The following is an 18,007-nucleotide window of genomic DNA, read 5'->3' on the forward strand; positions in this document are numbered from 1 at the left end:
AGGTAGAAACAAATTCAATAAGACAAGAGAAAGTTAAGGCACCTTTGTAAACATACCCAGCACCGATGGAAATGAAAAGATATGCACTTTTACTTACATGAAAGGAGCTTCTGTTTAAAGAACTCATTACTATGACTTAAGAGGGGGGACTATTATTAATCCAAGAGTACTGATGGAGTGTTCTCAGGAACATATAAATATATAGTTATATATAATATCTATTTATATTATATAATACATAGGCCAGCAGGAACCACACCTACTTTACCACCCCCAAAGACCTGGGAACAAAAACCCAGCCAAACCCTGGATCTAGCACACTTGTACTCTGTTGAGGATGAAACATCTCTCTGGAATAAATATTTGTGAAACATTTTCACCTAGAGATTTTAGAAACATACATTATTAAAGAAAAAATCTGCACCATACGAAAATTACAATTTTAAATTAAGGAATTACCTTGTATGCTATTAATTCATACTAGAAATCATGAACATGAGTTTGCAAGTATGGATTCAATTAAAAATCTGAATTTCTCTTTTGAGTCACTCGTAGTTATTTCTATGAGTTTCAAAAGAAAATGATTTACTATAGAATTTACAATGCACCAGTATTTATAAAATATTTCACTCTAATGTTTACCAAATATTCCTCATATTCATCTTATCCTATTGTTTGTGCATATAAAAAATCTTGCACTATTTTCTTTGTATAAATATGCTCCATAACTTAGGAGATCGGCTGTATTCATTTCTTTCATCAAATATTTGCCCATCAAATCTCAGAACAAGTTGTATGTATGTTTTGTATGACTATGTCAAAGAATTAGGTCAAAATGGGTGTTTCTGAGGGTCTGGGATTTAAACCTGTGAAGATAAGATGGTTTATAGAAAAGGTTTAGTGCTTATATATTTGAATTTCTGTCATTTTCTTATTCAACCAGAATATTTCCCATTATTTGTTCACTTCATGACTTAAGTTCATGTTATTTGAATGTATTATTACAAGCATTCTAATACTGCATTGGCAAATGTTAACTGACAATTTTTAATTAATTTGAAAACCTCACCTGTCATTTTATTTTTCATCTTCTTCTATAAAAGTTCTGTGTGCTTCGAAATTTAATGGTGTTAATATCTGGGTCATGAAAATGTTTGGAAAGACTCCTCCAAAGCAAATTGCTGTTCTTAAAAGATTATCCTCTTTCTCTCTACCACGGCTTTCCCAAAAAAAGAGACAGAAATGATTTTACTTGGAGTTACATAAATAAATGAATCCCTCTAAAATAATTTGAAGAAGTTAAAATGATTGCAGTATGACCTTTCCATGCATTCTAACAGTTCTGTACAAACATTATTGCAGGGACTTCTGTTTTCAGTAATGTAGTGGAGAAATTGCAAGGTTATTTTACACCTTCAGCTTCATATTAATAATCTCTGATAGAAGAATAGATAACTTACGTTGAGAGTAGCAAGGCAACAGGAGAGTGAGAATTAATGCCAAAAGTATCATAGTTGAGCATGTTGGTTAGAAAAGCATTCCTTTAGCTAGGTGCTGTTGGCTCACAACTGTAATCCTAGCTCATCAGGAGGCTGAGATCTGAGGATTGAGGTTCAAAGCCAGCCCCAGCAGGAAAGTCTGTGAGAGTCTTATCTCCAATTAACCACCAGAAAACCAGAAGTGGCTCTGTGGCTCAAGTGATAGAGTGCTAGCCTTGAGCTGAAGAGCTCAGGGACAGTGCTCAGGCCCAGAGTTCAAGCCTCAAGACCAACAAAAACAACAACAGAAGGGAGGAAGGGAGGGAGGGGATGAGGGAGGACAGGAGGGAGGGCAGGAAGGAAGGAGAAAAGCATTCATTTATTTTTAACCATTAGAAAGCTTAAAACGAATACCATCTTTTAACTTACTAGTTGAATTAGTTGAATAGCAACAGTGTACAGGGGCATACTCTTGTGTTTGAGATGAACACAGGAATTCCTGGGGGACTGGTAAAGGAATCTTTAATATCTGTTCTGTTAATAAATTAGATTTTTCATCTGAAAAGTTCCTTCCCAAAGCCACAATTATCAAGCACATTTAAATATACCACTTAGACCGAAATGAGTTGACAAAGTCATATCCCTCTGTGTTCACACTGTATTTAAAACTTTACTAAGCCAGCTGGCTTTATTTCATAATCAAATTACATATTAAAATGTTTGGCTAAATATTGCACACTTACCGGAAAATCGTGTATCTTCATCTACCTCAAGCTCTATGATACTGAATTTGATTACTTTATTACTCCTAACCACGTATTTCTTTGTTTTCCAATATCAGTTTTTAATTGATTATTATTGTCTTCGCTGAAGATATTTTGTTCTTTCTGATCAATTAGTTTGGATGTTACATGAAGGATGTAGTGAATGCATGGAGTGAATCCTTCTAAGGGTCGACTGTATATTCCCAACAAGACAAGAGAACATCTCTTATTCATATTGCATCACGACGTGGAAATACAATACCCATTCAATAATAAAATAAAATCACATCTGACAGTTGTAAGAGGTATAGGTGCCACACACAATAGAATGTTTATCCTATGAGTGCATACCTTTGTGTCATGCACAAAGCATAACTAAATTTTCATTGAAAGGAAATGTCTTAAAGCTGGGTCAACATTTGCTCTTCAATCCTTCCTTTCTGATGCTATTTCTTGATAGTATAATAATACTAGGCTCCACCTCTTAAAATTTGTAACGTTCAACAATTTTTGCCCATATTGTAGGGTTCTGAGTTTTAAAAATCATACTTTTGGCCCTCAAGAGAAAGGGTATTGAAAAATTGCAAAGTGAGTGGTTTTCTTTGCTTTTTATTTCTCTCTAATATTCAAAATTATTTTAATTGTTTTTACAAAATTACATTTTAAGAGGGCCCTGGATCTTTAAAATCTCCGCACCATTGAAATAAAACAGCTTTAATACTCTCAATCATGCATAATTCATCCGTGCTAACGAAAAAGACCCTGAACAGCACCTACAAATAAACAGAATTTGTTTTCATAGGACATGAAAATGTTTGCTTTATAAAATGAAAAACAATATTTTTATTGAATTTGCTCATTTTAAATGAATCAATTGCCGAGTGTTTCATGGTCTAGTGCTCAGGGAACTGTTGTCCATCTCTTTTAGACCTGAAATCGAAAGCTTTGGTTTACAGTGGCTACAGAAGAACAGTCACTCTGCCTTTTTCTTAGACCTTTGTTGCTAAAGTTCCTTTCCACTCTACTTTTGCGTTAATACCTAGAGTCTTGACATTAAAAAGAGGTCCAGGGGCTGGGGATATAGCCTAGTGGCAAGAGTGCCTGCCTCGGATACACGAGGCCCTAGGTTCGATTCCCCAGCACCACATATACAGAAAACGGCCAGAAGCGGCGCTGTGGCTCAAGTGGCAGAGTGCTAGCCTTGAGCGGGAAGAAGCCAGGGACAGTGCTCAGGCCCTGAGTCCAAGACCCAGGACTGGCCAAAAAAAAAAAAAAAAAGAGGTCCAGATCTCTGAAGGCCTTGCTCCCAGGCTTTGCTGTTAGCATCTTGCTGTCTTCAGTCCCTGCCAGCTGGGCCAATGCTCATTCTTTTCATTTCTTCTCTGCCTCTCCAGTTACCCCTCTTTGAGACAGAATATTCTCTTCTTCTCCAAAAGGCTGTGCAATTTCCTTCTCTTTTTCTCACTGAGCTCCTTGTCTGAACTATCCTTTCAGTATTGTGTTTCCTTCCACGCTTTACTCTTCAGATTTAATTTTGTTGACTCGCTTTCACAGCTTTGAACTCATAAGCCACATCTACCGCACTACAATTCTGATACTCAATTCCTTGATGGAAATTTGAGATATATTGTTGCAGTGACACTTAACCCTGTGTGTCTGTGCCTGGATTTCAGGGTCTTTTGGTGGAGCCATAATGGTTAACCTTTCTCCCTTACCTGAGAATTCAGAATTAGTGAGGTAATTGTTTAGAAACTGTGCACGCAAGTTATACTCTAGAAATTTCTTTCCCATAACCAGTTTCTAAAATGGATTAATTCCACAAAATGTTTACTGGGATAGCCAGTGTGTGCCAGTACTCTTCAGGGCCAGGTATTGGTGAGAGGAAACAGAAATGATCCTGTCACATGACCACAAGTTACTTGCAGTGCTAGAGCGTCTTAAGAAACTTAAATAAATAAATTTAGATTACAATCTTAAAATAATGAAAGTCAAAAAATAAAAGTAACCTCCTTTTCTATCATTGGAATCTAGAGTAATTATTTGTTACTTACATTTAGGAAATGTCTGAATTAATTTAGTAAAGTGATATAAACTAGGGACTAGCTCAACTTTTATTATTCCCGTCTAAGAAAAAAGCAGAAATCTGTATTAATTCCTTTTATGATCATAGTGATATAGTACATCTTAGAGCTTGAACATATAATGAACAATAAAGTATCTCTTTTGAAGAAATAAAGTTTTAAAGAATACATATTATACGTATGACTATACATTGGCATTTACATGTACAATAAGTCAATATTTCTATATGTAGAATTATATTCACAGGAAGAAATTTTACACCCAAATACACACAAACCAACTCAATCTGTTCTCACTAGTTAGTAAGAATTCCTATTCTTGGTGGCCTAAAAATAATATTTCTTCATCCTATTTCCTTTCTTCTAGCTGTATGCATAATGTATATTTTCCTTTTCCTATTCTAATAACATGAACTACCTCTTTTGCTATTTTAATGGACATTGCCATTTTCAATCACTTACTAATTACTGTACAAATCTAAGTTCGATATTGGAGGAGTAGAGAAGTATGATTCAAGCAGAAGGGTTAAAAGAAGTTACCTAAAATTACATAGCAAGTCAAGAAGTTTTAATAGAGAAAACGAAGTAAAAATAGACTTTGAGGATAACAATATCATGTGGCATAAATTTTCCATTCTTTCCCCCTTTCCCCTTGAAATTAACCCATCATTTCCAAGTACCTGCTTCCTGATGTCTTGTTTTACTGAACTTTGATTTTGACTTTCTAAAGAATTACACTATTTACATCTCCTTTAAATCTACCATCTGCTTATGAGTTTGTAAGCTATATTTAGCTTCCATGTATAAGGGAAAGTACGGATCTTTTTCTCTTGGCTTGGCTTCCCTTAATTTACTTTTTTCCAACTCTTTTCCTGGCTTTACAAATAAAACACTATCATTCTAAAAATTGAATAAAATTCCTTTGTGTATGTATACCACATTATCGTGACCCGTTTGTCCATTGAAGGGCAATCTGGGCTACATCCATACCCTAGGTACGGTGAATAGTCTGCAATGAACATTGTTGTGCTAATGGCTTTACTGTATCCTGGTTTTTAATCTTTGAGGTAAATGCCCAGGAGTGGAATTGCTAGGTCATAGGATAGTTTAACATTTAATTTTTTGAGGAACCTCCACACTGTTTCCCAGAGGAGAACAGAGAGAAAAAATGCAGACAAGAATCCATTGTATATCTTATAAAATTAAGAAAAATGAGGGAAAGGGTAGGGATGGGTGAAAATGTTGAAAAGGGTGACACTGACCAAGATGTATTATATCCATAAACAACTTTCTTAAATGAGAACTCCTTTGTACAACAACCTAAAAATAAGAATGTAAAAGAAATTTTAAAAACTCAATATGTTAAAAGGATAAAGTGACACTTTTATCCAATCTTTGTATTTTAATTGCTCAGATAGTATAGAAATGCAAACATGGAGATAAAAATCCTATTAAGCATAAATCCCCATCCCTTTGTGCCCACAACTCTTGATGATAGGTAGAGAATGAGCCTTGAGCTGCTACCTGTCCTTCATTGCCAATGCTTCAAGGTTTGAGTGACAGACCTGGCTCGATTGCATCCTATGAGAGTGTGGAGATCTGACAGGTGCGCACAGTCCTTTCTTTGTGCTGGCAGCTGCTGTTATCAAAGTGAGAAGCGTCCTTCCAACACACTCAACCCAACCTTCCTCAGCGAAGCAGATAGCAAAGCTCTTCCACTCTGCTGACAGCTTGTAGATAAATGCAAGGCTTCTGTGGCCAATCCAATCATTGCTGAAAAGCAACGGGGAGTCAAGATGGAAAGAAGACATCGACGGGTCAAAAAGAATGTCAGAGTTCAGATTTATATGTACAGTAACATGTATCTCTCGGGGTCCAATCGGGTGAAAACTCTGTAAGTAGCTAACTACCATCCAAACCCATGCTCTTATTCTTAGTAAGTTTAAACTTAAATCTAAAACATTTAGCCAAAGCAGAGAATTTTACGATGAAAAACTTGAAGTTAATTGATGGAAAATTTATCTTACATGGTCTTTCTTATATATTCTTCTGTTTCTTTTTCTCCACAAAGAAAACTGAATTTCAGCTTCTAATACCTTAAAATTTGTATTAGGGCTATTATTATTTGCACTGTTATGGTTGATGGTAAGTGCTATTATTACTGCTAGCCTGGTAACTGAATTTCTGGGATATTGCCTTTACTAAGCAACTGCTCTACTACCACTGAGTCATGTCCCAAACCTTTTCACTTTTGATTTCATTCTTTGGACCAAGTCTCCATCTTTCCCTTGGCAGATGATCCTTATCCTTCAGCTGCTGGGTAACTAGGATATCGAGCATGTTCTACCACATCCAGCTTTTATTAACATCATATCCTGGTCACTATGTCCCTAGCCTGTCTATTCTGAATCCATGATCTGATCCTATCGCGCCAACTGATCATAGGCTGGGAATCTAGCATGAACCTCCACGCCTGACTCAGTGTTTCACAATCAACTTGGCTCTTGTGCTTTGATTCCGATGCTAATGCTGCCAGTCTATGTAGGTCAAGCAACTATGCCCCTTTCATTTTTTTTTTTATTTTGAGACATTTCAGTTTTAAAGTTTTCCCACAACTCTAAGACCTTTGGATTTCTTACACTTTAATAAGTTTAATTATCTCCAGTGATGATTCGCATAATCTTATCGTCCTTACAAATTTATAAATCCTTGTCATCATCAAACATCAGAGGCAAATTCTGCAGAACGGAACGTAGGCCTCTGGCGTTAGGATGTTCTGGCCTGCTTCCCTTGCCTGCCCCTCACCACGTCTGTCAAGTTCAGGAACTTTCCTCTCCTCTGTCTTTTCTTGATATCAAATGAAGCATTTATTATCTGTGTCCACTATGGTTTAATGGCTTCTGGATTTCATGTTACAATCAAATATTTAACTCCAAACCCTACCAAGCTCTATCACCATGCCTTTAACTTTAGAAAGGGAACTTTGTATTTCCTTTTAGCGTTCCAGTCTTTGGGGGTAGGAAAAGGTTATGAGCCCCCACTTTCTCCTACATGGGTGAGAGAGATGATTACAAAATTGTCATGGGTCCTTTCTTGACTTAGGAGAAGAAGAAGCACATCCACTCCACTGCAAGTAAACGCCTTCCACGTGTTGCATCTCAAACCGTTCAACCTCTGCACTGTTCCTGCCAGGAGACCTGGTGAGAAGCATCCTGCCAGGCCGAGGGCCAGATCTTAATCTGAGATCTTTCCAAAGGGCATTTTCTGGCCTTTCCCCCCTGGCCTCATTATGAATATCAGAAACAGACACTGTCAACATAAAACAAGGTGAAGAAAGCCCAAAAGTCTATTTGACCAGAAAGAACCATCAAAATTCTGCTTTGTTTTCACAAATCCCAACCTCATTAGCCTTTCTAATGCCCTTACCTACCCTTTGGTTCATTTAAGCCATTATAAAAGTTTAAAAGGATAATGAATTTTCTATCAAATTAACTGGGATGGGTTTTTCCAATTATCGGTTGCTTTCTTCTGCAGAAAAGCATTGCAGAAATAACAGTTAATAACAGTGTAAGTGATGGAATAAGGTAAGAAATTTCCAAAAGGATTTGTCAGATGGAATAAATATTTTAATTTATAATCCAGGGAAAGAGAGAGTATACTTAGCAATATGTATTTTTTCTCTTGATCAATAGAAGGTGGGCAAGGGTAAAGAGAAATGGAATCTTTCTACAGTGGGTATCATGGAAATATATTATTTGCAACTATGAAAACAGAACAATGAAACCTGTGGGAATATTGTGGGGAAGTGAAGAGATGAAGGAGGGGTTTTGAGATTGACTGGAATACACTGGAAACATGGAAACAGGTAACGTTGAATAATAATATATAGTAATATGTAAATATAACATGAAAAGAAATATCCAAAGAATATATGAGTCAGAGTACAGAGTTTGTGAAGGTATCTCCCAATTATGTAAGGTTTTGTACTTATTCAATAATGGTACTGAGTAAAAGGAAGACATTTTTATATGTGCATTGGGGTGAAAAGAAGTTTGAATTCTTCCTGGATCTCCTTGAACCAAACACACATTACCTAGCCCACTGCCTGGTAACTCTACTAGAGCACCAATATGGGGAGTCAGGAGGGAGACAAGGGAGGAACGAAGTGGGTGGGTGGGGGGGTGGGAGTTGGAACCCTGGAACCTCACCACTTCCAGACATAGAAGGTTCCCATTTTTCCTAGCCCATAACATCTAGGGAGACGTTGCTTAGGACAATAACAACATCCTGCTCTTTTGCCTCATGCAGTGATTGTTTATTTAGTACTAAATCATGTAAGGTAGTTCGATAATACATTGACTTTAGTTAGAACTAAAAAGAATTACTTGTTAAAGCAAGGGGATGATTTCTGGGGAAAAATGATAGCGGTTTCCTTAAATTAGATTTTCTATTTGCTGAGTAGAACTTTAATTATGTATTTTTAGTCAATAGTCAGCATTCTTTCATGCAGCCCAGTGTAAAGATAACAGAACGCTTATCTCATGGCACTGACATTTTGAGTAGTTTAGTTTTATGCACAGAGATTGCAGGCTAGATTTAAATGGAAGACCATTTTCAGTAGAAAACACAGGCATTGGCAGTTCATCTTGATTCACAGAGAGCTTGGCCATGAATGGAAATGTTCTGAGGGCCTGAAGTATCTGTGGCAAGCTTGTGTTTTTGACTCAGATACACAGAAAGAATGTGTAGCCACACATTCAAGTTTCTTTCTCCTTTATTAGTATGGTTATATACTGTGATGATATTTTTATTGCAATTTGTATTAATTCTTTTGCCTACTCAAATTGCAGGTGATCAGGGCTGGGGATATAGCCTAGCGGCAAGAGTGCCTGCCTCGGATACACGAGGCCCTGGGTTCGATTCCCCAGCACCACATATACAGAAAGCGGCCAGAAGCGGCGCTGTGGCTCAAGTGGCAGAGTGCTAGCCTTGAGCGGGAAGAAGCCAGGGACAGTGCTCAGGCCCTGAGTCCAAGGCCCAGGACTGGCAAAAAAAAAAAAAAAAAAAAAATTGCAGGTGATCAAAGGAACCCAAGGGCTGCTGTCATTGAATACCCTCATGTTCATGGGGGAAACTGAACCTCTAAATGAATAGTGTGACAGCAGTTCTGTAGCTGACTTACCTGCAGAATGGTGGGATTTCTGGGCAGATGGAAAGGCTGGTTCTGCCCACAGACAAATGACACAGAAGGCACGTGCTGTGTAAATATTGGGCCAGGGAAAGTTGTTAGATATGTGAAGGATAGTCCAAACAAGAAGTTCACAATGTTATTATTTATTCAACAACTGGCAGATGACTGGTGAGAAATCGAGCTGTTTAGTGAAATGAGGATTCTAACACTGTGACCAAAACTCATGAAAGTTTTCCCAGGCAATCATCAGTATCAGATACAGTGGGGATTTGAAAGTGTTGTCTGTCAAGGAAATACGGTCAATATACACAATGGAATTTTACACTTCCTCTCGAAAAAAAAAATGATGTTGTGCCAGTTGAAGAGAAATGGGAAAAAACCTGGAACATATTATATTTGAAGTAAATCAGGCTCAGAGAGACCAAGGATGCATGCTTTCCCTCCTATGGGGAGGCTAGAGTTAGATCATAAACTTATAAGCAAATATATTAGGGGGCACACAAGTGTATACAAATATCTTCACTGAAATGAGGTAGATTCAGGAGAAAACTCATATAGGGCAATTCCTTAGAAAACCAAAATCCAAGTTCACCAAACTAAAACACCAAGAAGCAGCTACTCAAAAAGGATGGGGTGTTTCAAGGAGAAAGGAGAGCCAGGAGAATAATGAAAAGGGATCAGAAGACATTGTATTCTATTCATACACAAGGCCCTCAGTAGTAATTACCTAACAACCAAACCACCAGCCGCCATAATTTAACACTTACTGTGCACGCTGACCTCGTTCTTCACGGGTGAGGAACGCGGTAAGCCTTGCTAGTGTCTCCTCCAAAAGAGTCTAGGGTTAGCCCATCTTCTGCCTTCTGGCTTCTCCATAGACTGATGACTGATTCCCTATTTTTATTTTCTGAGGGTTTTGCTATGCCTGCCCCATCGTGTAAAGGTACAATGGCAATCACTTTCTTCCTTCTACGCTCATTATTGAGCAATGTCTCTGCTCCCTTTGTGTTGGACCTGTGGCTTTCTATTTATACATCCTTAGCAGGCGCTTTTCTTGGCTGCAGATGCAGGGAGATTTAAATTCTGCTCCTTCGGCAGAATGGGATGGATTTGCATTGGGAGGGAGGGGAGTTTCATATTTACAGTGCATTCTAAAAACAGATTCCCTCGCCACTGAACGACATGCCCAGCTCTGCACTTGCTATCTCGCAACACTGGCCCTGCCGGCTCCCTTATTTGCAGCAGCTCCGAGGCTGCCATGGTAAATGAATCACTTGATTGCACCTTAAGGCCCACCACGGCTGAGACCGATCTGACAGAAGCATGAGCACCTCACACCGCAGTGAGAAAATATCTGAATTGGTGTACTGGCCATGGTGTACTTCCATGGTCTTGTCTTGGCACTGAAATGATTTCTTATCCTCCTTTTGGTTCTTGGATTGGTATAATTCAATTTTCTTGCTATAATTATAATTGCTATCTTAGACTGTGCTGTAAGTAGCCAGCTTGTCTTACTTTTGTCTGCTTCTTGGCAAACAGACAAGATTTTTCTCCCCTTCTGTCTTAATGTCCTTCCCCCAACCCCTTTTTTTTTTGCTAGCTCTGAGGCTTGACCTCGGGGCCTGAGCACTGTCCCAGGCTTCTTTTTGCTCAAGGCTAGCACTCTACCACTTGAACTTCAGCACTACTTTCAGATTTTTCTGTGTATGTGGTGCTGAGGAATCAGACCCAGGGCTTTATGCATGCTAGGCAAGCACTCTACCGCTAAACCATATGCCCAGCCCCGCCCATATATTTTTAATAGAGAATGCTCTACTGCTAAGCCACATTCCCAGCCCCTTAATGTCCTTTTGTCTCATTGGTTTTGGACCCTTAGTCTCTCCTCTTACATTCTCTTCCATGGACTTTCTCAATTTATTTGTGTGTGTGTGTGTGTGTGTGTGTGTGTGCGCGCACGCACGCTAGTGAGGTTTGAACTAGGGGCCTTGTCTTGCAACTGAGCCAAGAATCTCTCTCCCACTCTATTTTGCTTTAGTTATTTTTTTCAGATGAGGTTTCATGCTTTCTTATTTCCTGGAACTCTCCTGGGACCTTGATGGTTGTCTCTTCATCTCTTGTATTGCTGGTATTGCAGGAGTACACCACTATACCCTGCCTATCTTCTCTTTTCTTTTTAATTTTTCAAATAATGATTTCTCTTTCAGGATATATACCTGCTGACATCACTTCCAGACTACACTGAACAGATTGTATTAATTCTATTTTACTTAAGAAGATATGATTTTCTTCACCAAAGATAGATGCCCTGCACAGATATTTTCAAAAAAAAATCCAATTTTTTTTATCTTAAATTACACTGTACAACTCATCAACTTCTTTAGGAGAAAGTATATTTTTATTAGGACTGATTCAGCCAAAGTATAGAGGAGCATTAGAGGAGGCCAAACCTGGAGACAAATCTGTTTCTATGATTTCCCACCTATCATCCTTAAATGATGGGCTGGGAATGTGGCCTAATATTAAAGTGCTCATCTCGTATACATGAAGCCCTGGGCTCGATTCCTCAGCACCACATACATAGAAAATACAGAACTGGTGCTGTGGCTCATGTGGCAGAGTGCTAGCCTTGAGCAAAAAGAAGCCAGGGACAGTGCTCAGGCCCTGAGTCCAAGGCCCAGGACTGGCAAAAAAGAAATCCCTAAATGAACTTATATTTCACTTGAGATGTCTGTATTCTATGTTATTTAACCAATACTGGGAAGTTTTAAAGCTATCTATGGTTTGGGTTTTGGAGGTCTCTTTGGATATTGTGGATATATCCAAACATCATCGGCAATAGTTCAATTTGGAGGCAGCCATATGGTGAAGAGAATTTCTCTGCTTTTTCCTTTTTTTAAAATATTCTATCTCGTTGACTCTGGCTATATGTCTAGAGGAAGAAAAAATGCTTTTCTGTTGGCATTTTCAGTCAACTTTCAATGTGGCCACAATCCAAAGGAGATAGACCTTTAGATGTTAAAAAAAAAAGTTTTTGTGTTTTTTTTAAGTTTACATGCATCTAAACTAGGTTTACTAGGATGCTCACAGAGTCAGCAAGTTATAAAAATCATTCGTGTAGCACCCAGCCTTAAATTTAACCAAAAATGAAAGGAAAAGGCAGGTTACTCTCTTCAGAGACCAGCAAAACAGGCCCGTTCCTCCTGCTTCCATTTTGCCTGCGATAATCAGTGTCATGTAAGTCCACAGCCTTCCGAAGCCTGGTGCTGGCATGAGAAAGGAGAAGCTGGGCAGCAGGTAGGCGAGGAAGGCTGCTTGCACACCTGCCATTGCCCCTGCAGCCTACGGAAGGCTCATTCTGAGCCCGGCTGGGTGAATTAAGACCCGCTCGGAACGTGTGGGTTCAACTCGCTGTTCTTGGATGCTGTGGAATTCTGGGTTAGGGGAAATACTCATTAGCCATTGATATCAATATCTAGACTTGGAGACATGACTCAATTTTCCCAGACTCCAGTATCCATCTAGACTTCCTGGGACATCCAAAGGACCCCTCACACTCCCCAAGAATGTTTTGGTCCATTTGAAGAATGAGAAAGCTAAAGACCATTTATTGGGTATGATTCAATCCCCTTAGCTTAATATAATTATGTTCTGGGCAACGTAATAGACTAACAAACTAAGCAAATTACACTATAATAAATCCACTCCTCTAGCCAAATCCTCAGAATACTACAGAGGCCAATTTCATGTGATTTCAAAAGAGGATTATAATAGGAAGTTTAGAAATGTAAATTTTTCTTATGTTGTTGTTCCCCTTTGAATACTTTCACTTTCTGAACACTGGCACATTGAGTCATTGAATGCTTTTTTGAAAATTGAACAAGAGTATATTAACTTTAATAAAGTCAAAGCCAGCCAGCAATTTAAAAGATAAATTTATTTATAACCATACTCTTATACTACAGCTATTCTATCACAAGAGACTACAAAATTTAACAATTTGACAGACTTTAGAAATTCTTACAACATATGGTGCAAAATTCTTTAGCTGACCCAGAGAAGTAAAGTCTTCCAGAAGTTTTTTCTTTATATAGTAGTTGTTTTGTCTATCATTAACAGATCCTTCACGTTTTCAACAGTGTCCAATTTCTAGTTATTTGGAGGATAAGAAATATCAGTCAGCATTTAACATGAACAAGGTGATATTTATTTGTTAGTGCCGTACAAATACTACCTCAGTAAATTTTACATTAATTCTGAAAAGTATATGCCATTATGATGCTTATTTTATACCTAAGTTGACAAAGGATTAGAGCATTTAAGTAATTTCACAATAATGGGATCTGCCTACTATGTATTAGAGATTACATTCAAGCTTACTTGATTCATAAAATTATCAGTCTGCCTTACAAAGCTAGCCCCTACTGTGACCAAAGATCCTAACTCACATAAGGGAGAGAGTCAGGAAAAAGAAAGTAGCTGGTGCTAGACACTAGTTCACAAAACTGAGTATAGTTCTCGCAACTTGCAAAGAGTTGAATGTGATAAATACAAAAGAAAAATGTTCAGAATTTCTAATGTAGTCAAACATATTGCCCCAGCTAAGAGCCGGGAGTAGAATACAATAATCAAGCAGTTTCACATTATGTCCATCGTGACCAACAGAAGACTTCAACACAATTTTAGCCTTCTCAAAGCAATGGTCCAATATATATCTTAGATTTTTTCCTTGATACTTAGCTACATCCATTTCTGAAGCTGTGCTGCATCTATTTACCATATCGCATTACCTTTGCATAAATTAAGTATGAGATCCTTTGTAATCTTGATTTATATATTTTATATATGCATATATTAGACATACATATATAGTATGCTATATTAGCATATATAATATGGCATATTGTCATATGACATATAACAATATATCATACATATGTATACACGTGTATGCAGGTGCACACATACATCTGATATTTCTTACTTTTTTTGTGATTTTAAAATAGCGCTAACCATGTTACTGATAGAATGAAGTAATCTCCTGTGCATGACTGTGTACATCGGTGGAGTTATTGTGTGATGGAGAAGGGAGAAATAAAAGAGCAAAGTGATTTCCACCATCTCACCATGTGTTCTACCCCAGAGGAAGTCCGATGGGACAACGGAGTCCCTGTCTACCTCAGCCAATCAGGTTCTCTAAACTGAACCTCTGCCTGGGCCAAAAGGTAGAAAGACTTCCTAAAGCATATTCCCTAAATGCAATTGTGTGATTGAAAATCATGATAATGCCATAATTCTGAAGATAAAAATTGAACACGCAATAAATGCTTTCTGGGCATATCATAAAGCTGTCTACAAGTAAACAGCCTGATCACCCTGTAATAATGTGAATTCACAAGATTTCTCAGGGTGAGGCTAAAAATACATAAAGATATAAAGGATACCTTTCTCTTCACACTAAAAAATTTCATAGGTTGTTTATGGAGATCTTTTTTATTAATTAAGAAGCCTATGCAAGTGTCCCTATTTCTTTTATTATACATACTAAAACCTCTTTTATTAACTATAATGATGTATGTGATACCAATAATTTGTTTTGGATTCCATTGCTACAAAGCAAAGTAGAAAAGTTGAAAGGTTTATAAACATCTTTCAGTGATGGAATGAAAGCCTTGCCTACTAAAGCAGTTGAAAAGCATCTTAAATATCAGTGGAAAGCATGAAGTTAGGTGCTTTGTTGCTCCCTTCAGTATTGCTTTCTTTGTTCTTGAACTACCAATGGGCCAGTTTTACATTTTAAAGCACAGTTTTGCTTGATTAATATAGGAAGAACAGGGGGATCGATATAGGAAAAAAAGTGAAAGTGTGAAATGAGTAAAAGAAATACAGGACTAGGATCCCTGCCCCCATCTATCCGACTCCATGCATTGAAAATCTATCAGGAACTCTTTAACAACTGTCCTGGCCTTGTATGCTGATTCCACCCATTTTCCACACCATCCACTTCTGCATTAGTGGACGTCCATTGGTCATTCTTCATCAATTAGCCAAAATATAAAAAATCAATCTTCTGAATTTTAGTTTCCATGTAATAAAAACAATGGAGTACATGATCACTAATATGCAGGCCACAAGGCCATTGACCAAAGTCTTTGAAGTAATAGAGCTTCCGGGTGTCAATGCTGGAGAAACCATGCGCACCGGAGGGTGTGGCTGGAAAAATGTCCATCAGAGAAGGGAAGTGACCATGAACCATGGCCCCTGAACTTCACTCTCCGTGGATACATCTGTTAGCCCGACCCTAACTAAGAACTCTTGCTGTGTTTTATAAAAGAGCTGTAGAGCTTTCAGTGACTTACATACTGTGCTCATTTTAAACGTCATTTATTTTCTACCTTTATGTCTTGTAAAGATTGTTCGGCTTGGGCAAGCCAAGGTATATGCTATTTCGTTTCCCTGACAACTTTAGTGAAATCCTGGCTGATTTCTAAATGCTCTTCTGAGGTGGTGAAGGACAAAAGGTTGCAGTGGGTCAGCAGGTCCTACTTGCTTGGGGGCGTTGAGCTTCTTTCCTAAGAGCTTCCATCAGTCAAAGGAGGTGTTGAGTCAGATACTTTTTTGCTTTGCTCTTTTCCTAACTGGCCCCAAATTGTCATTATGCCCTTTAAGCATCCTTTGAAGATCTAAACATCCTGCCTTGTTTTCTTCAATATTCAGAAAGCCAGGCCCTTAAGAATAAAAAAAAAAAAGTATAAAGTACTGTTAAATTACAAGCACCAAAGCTCTTTATTTCTCTCTTTCATCTCAAGGCCAATTCCCACAGTTAAAAGTGTTGCATTATTCTTTTTTATGAAAGTTAATTTACTAATTAAATCCTAAAACTTGTGTGCATTCAGCTAACATATCTGTCTTGTCACCTACCAAATCCGTTCCCTCTAAATTGTCAAAGATACTGTCCTAATAGATGAAATATCATTCTACTGAAAAGATATATTTACAGACATATCCTGTTCCTTGGTGGCAACTTTGTAAAAAGCAATTTAGTTCACTACTTACAGCACAGATTTACTTTCTAAGGAGCATGTCTGGCTATGCTAGCCTTGCAATAAACATAGAAAGATTCTTTCCCATAGATTAGATTGCACTGCATTTGAATTTATAAAGCTGATTTCTCATGTTTTAAATAGAATTGGACTAGCTCATATTTAAGTTCCCTACTAGAATGAAAATGTTGTGGACACATGATTCTGCAATCCCATCAAACAAAGGATCATAAGAGAAGCAAAATTCAAAGTTGTCAGAAAGGAAAACCATGTTCTTACTTGCCTAGAAAATATTTTCCTCTAGTTTCATGGTCCCTAACTTGTCTCTCTGGGCAGACAGTGACATTTGTCCAAATGTTTTAAACTCTATTTTACAAACCTAAGGCATGTATAAGGAGAGCTTGAAAACAGCAAACTCTTCAAGACATTAAATGATTGATTACCAAAGGTGATTGTATCTTATCTATTCACCCCTTCTGGGCTGAACCACATGGTCAAATTTAACTGGCTCTGCAAGTGAGTTTCCCTCGTTGGTCAAATGGATAATTATTTAAGTAAAAGAACTAAACTGATTATTTCATATCATGTTGATTTTGCACTAGGAAAAAAAATAATATATAAAAATAATTGGGTTCTCATGATATGTAGTATTTTATTTGTGTAGACTTTGGCAAATAATGACAATGTCTTAGGAAAAAGAAGTTTTATTAAAACGCAGCTATGGGCTTTAGCATTCTCTAAGGCAATGTCTGCACTTCAGAGGCAGACCTGAGCATCTCTGAGTGACCACAAAACTGCAGAAGCAGAAATATTTACTCTTTTTTTGCTCTTTAAAAGGCATGTTGGCACTAGAACTAGAATGAAAACTTTGAAGCATCTTGAGTTTCCATTTCTCAAAATTACAAAATCAGGATGACATTTCGCAACACATTTTTTTGATAAATTGACAAATGTTGTTCTGTCTATAGCATCCTTTCTCTATGGACCAGGTTTTTACCCAAATGCATTTCATGGACAAGGAATATTTTATCTTATCATGAGCACAGTGAAATAGTGTGTTGACCATAAAGCAGCATTACTTTGTGCATATGAGTATTTGACCAGATTGTTTCCCTGCATCCCAAGAAATAGGCAAAGGCTACACCTGAGACACTGTTGACAATGGAATGAGGTTTTCAACGTTGAATCAGCTTCAGCGAATATTCCACATAATATCCCCCCCCCACTTCACACCTCTCCCACCCTCTCCATTATTTCCTTCACAGTGCCTGACGCTTCTTATACATAGTTCTACCTGTATGCTTTTGCTTTCTCTGTTTTGTGGTTTGGGTGATAAATAGAAGACCTCATTTTCAAGATCAGTGTCAAAAAGCTTTTCCCTTTTGTTTTCCTCTGGGAATTTAACAGGTTTAGTTCTTCACAAGTAAATCTTTCGTCTATTTTTAGTTGATTT

At 37.7% G+C, this 18,007-nt stretch overlaps 1 long non-coding RNA gene across 1 annotated transcript; it reads right to left on the reverse strand.

Moving 5' to 3' along the window:
- Positions 1 to 5,743: 5,743 nt before the first annotated feature.
- On the reverse strand, positions 5,744 to 10,516 carry LOC125364188. Its single transcript, XR_007213437.1, has 3 exons — positions 10,282 to 10,516; positions 9,506 to 9,580; positions 5,744 to 6,096 (listed from the first exon to the last, which is right to left on the reverse strand). It is a non-coding gene; the product is annotated as an uncharacterized LOC125364188 (long non-coding RNA).
- Positions 10,517 to 18,007: the final 7,491 nt, after the last annotated feature.

The sequence above is a fragment of the Perognathus longimembris genome, chromosome 15 (genome assembly GCF_023159225.1).
Source record: "Perognathus longimembris pacificus isolate PPM17 chromosome 15, ASM2315922v1, whole genome shotgun sequence".
In the NCBI taxonomy this organism is placed as follows: Eukaryota; Metazoa; Chordata; class Mammalia; order Rodentia; family Heteromyidae; genus Perognathus; species Perognathus longimembris.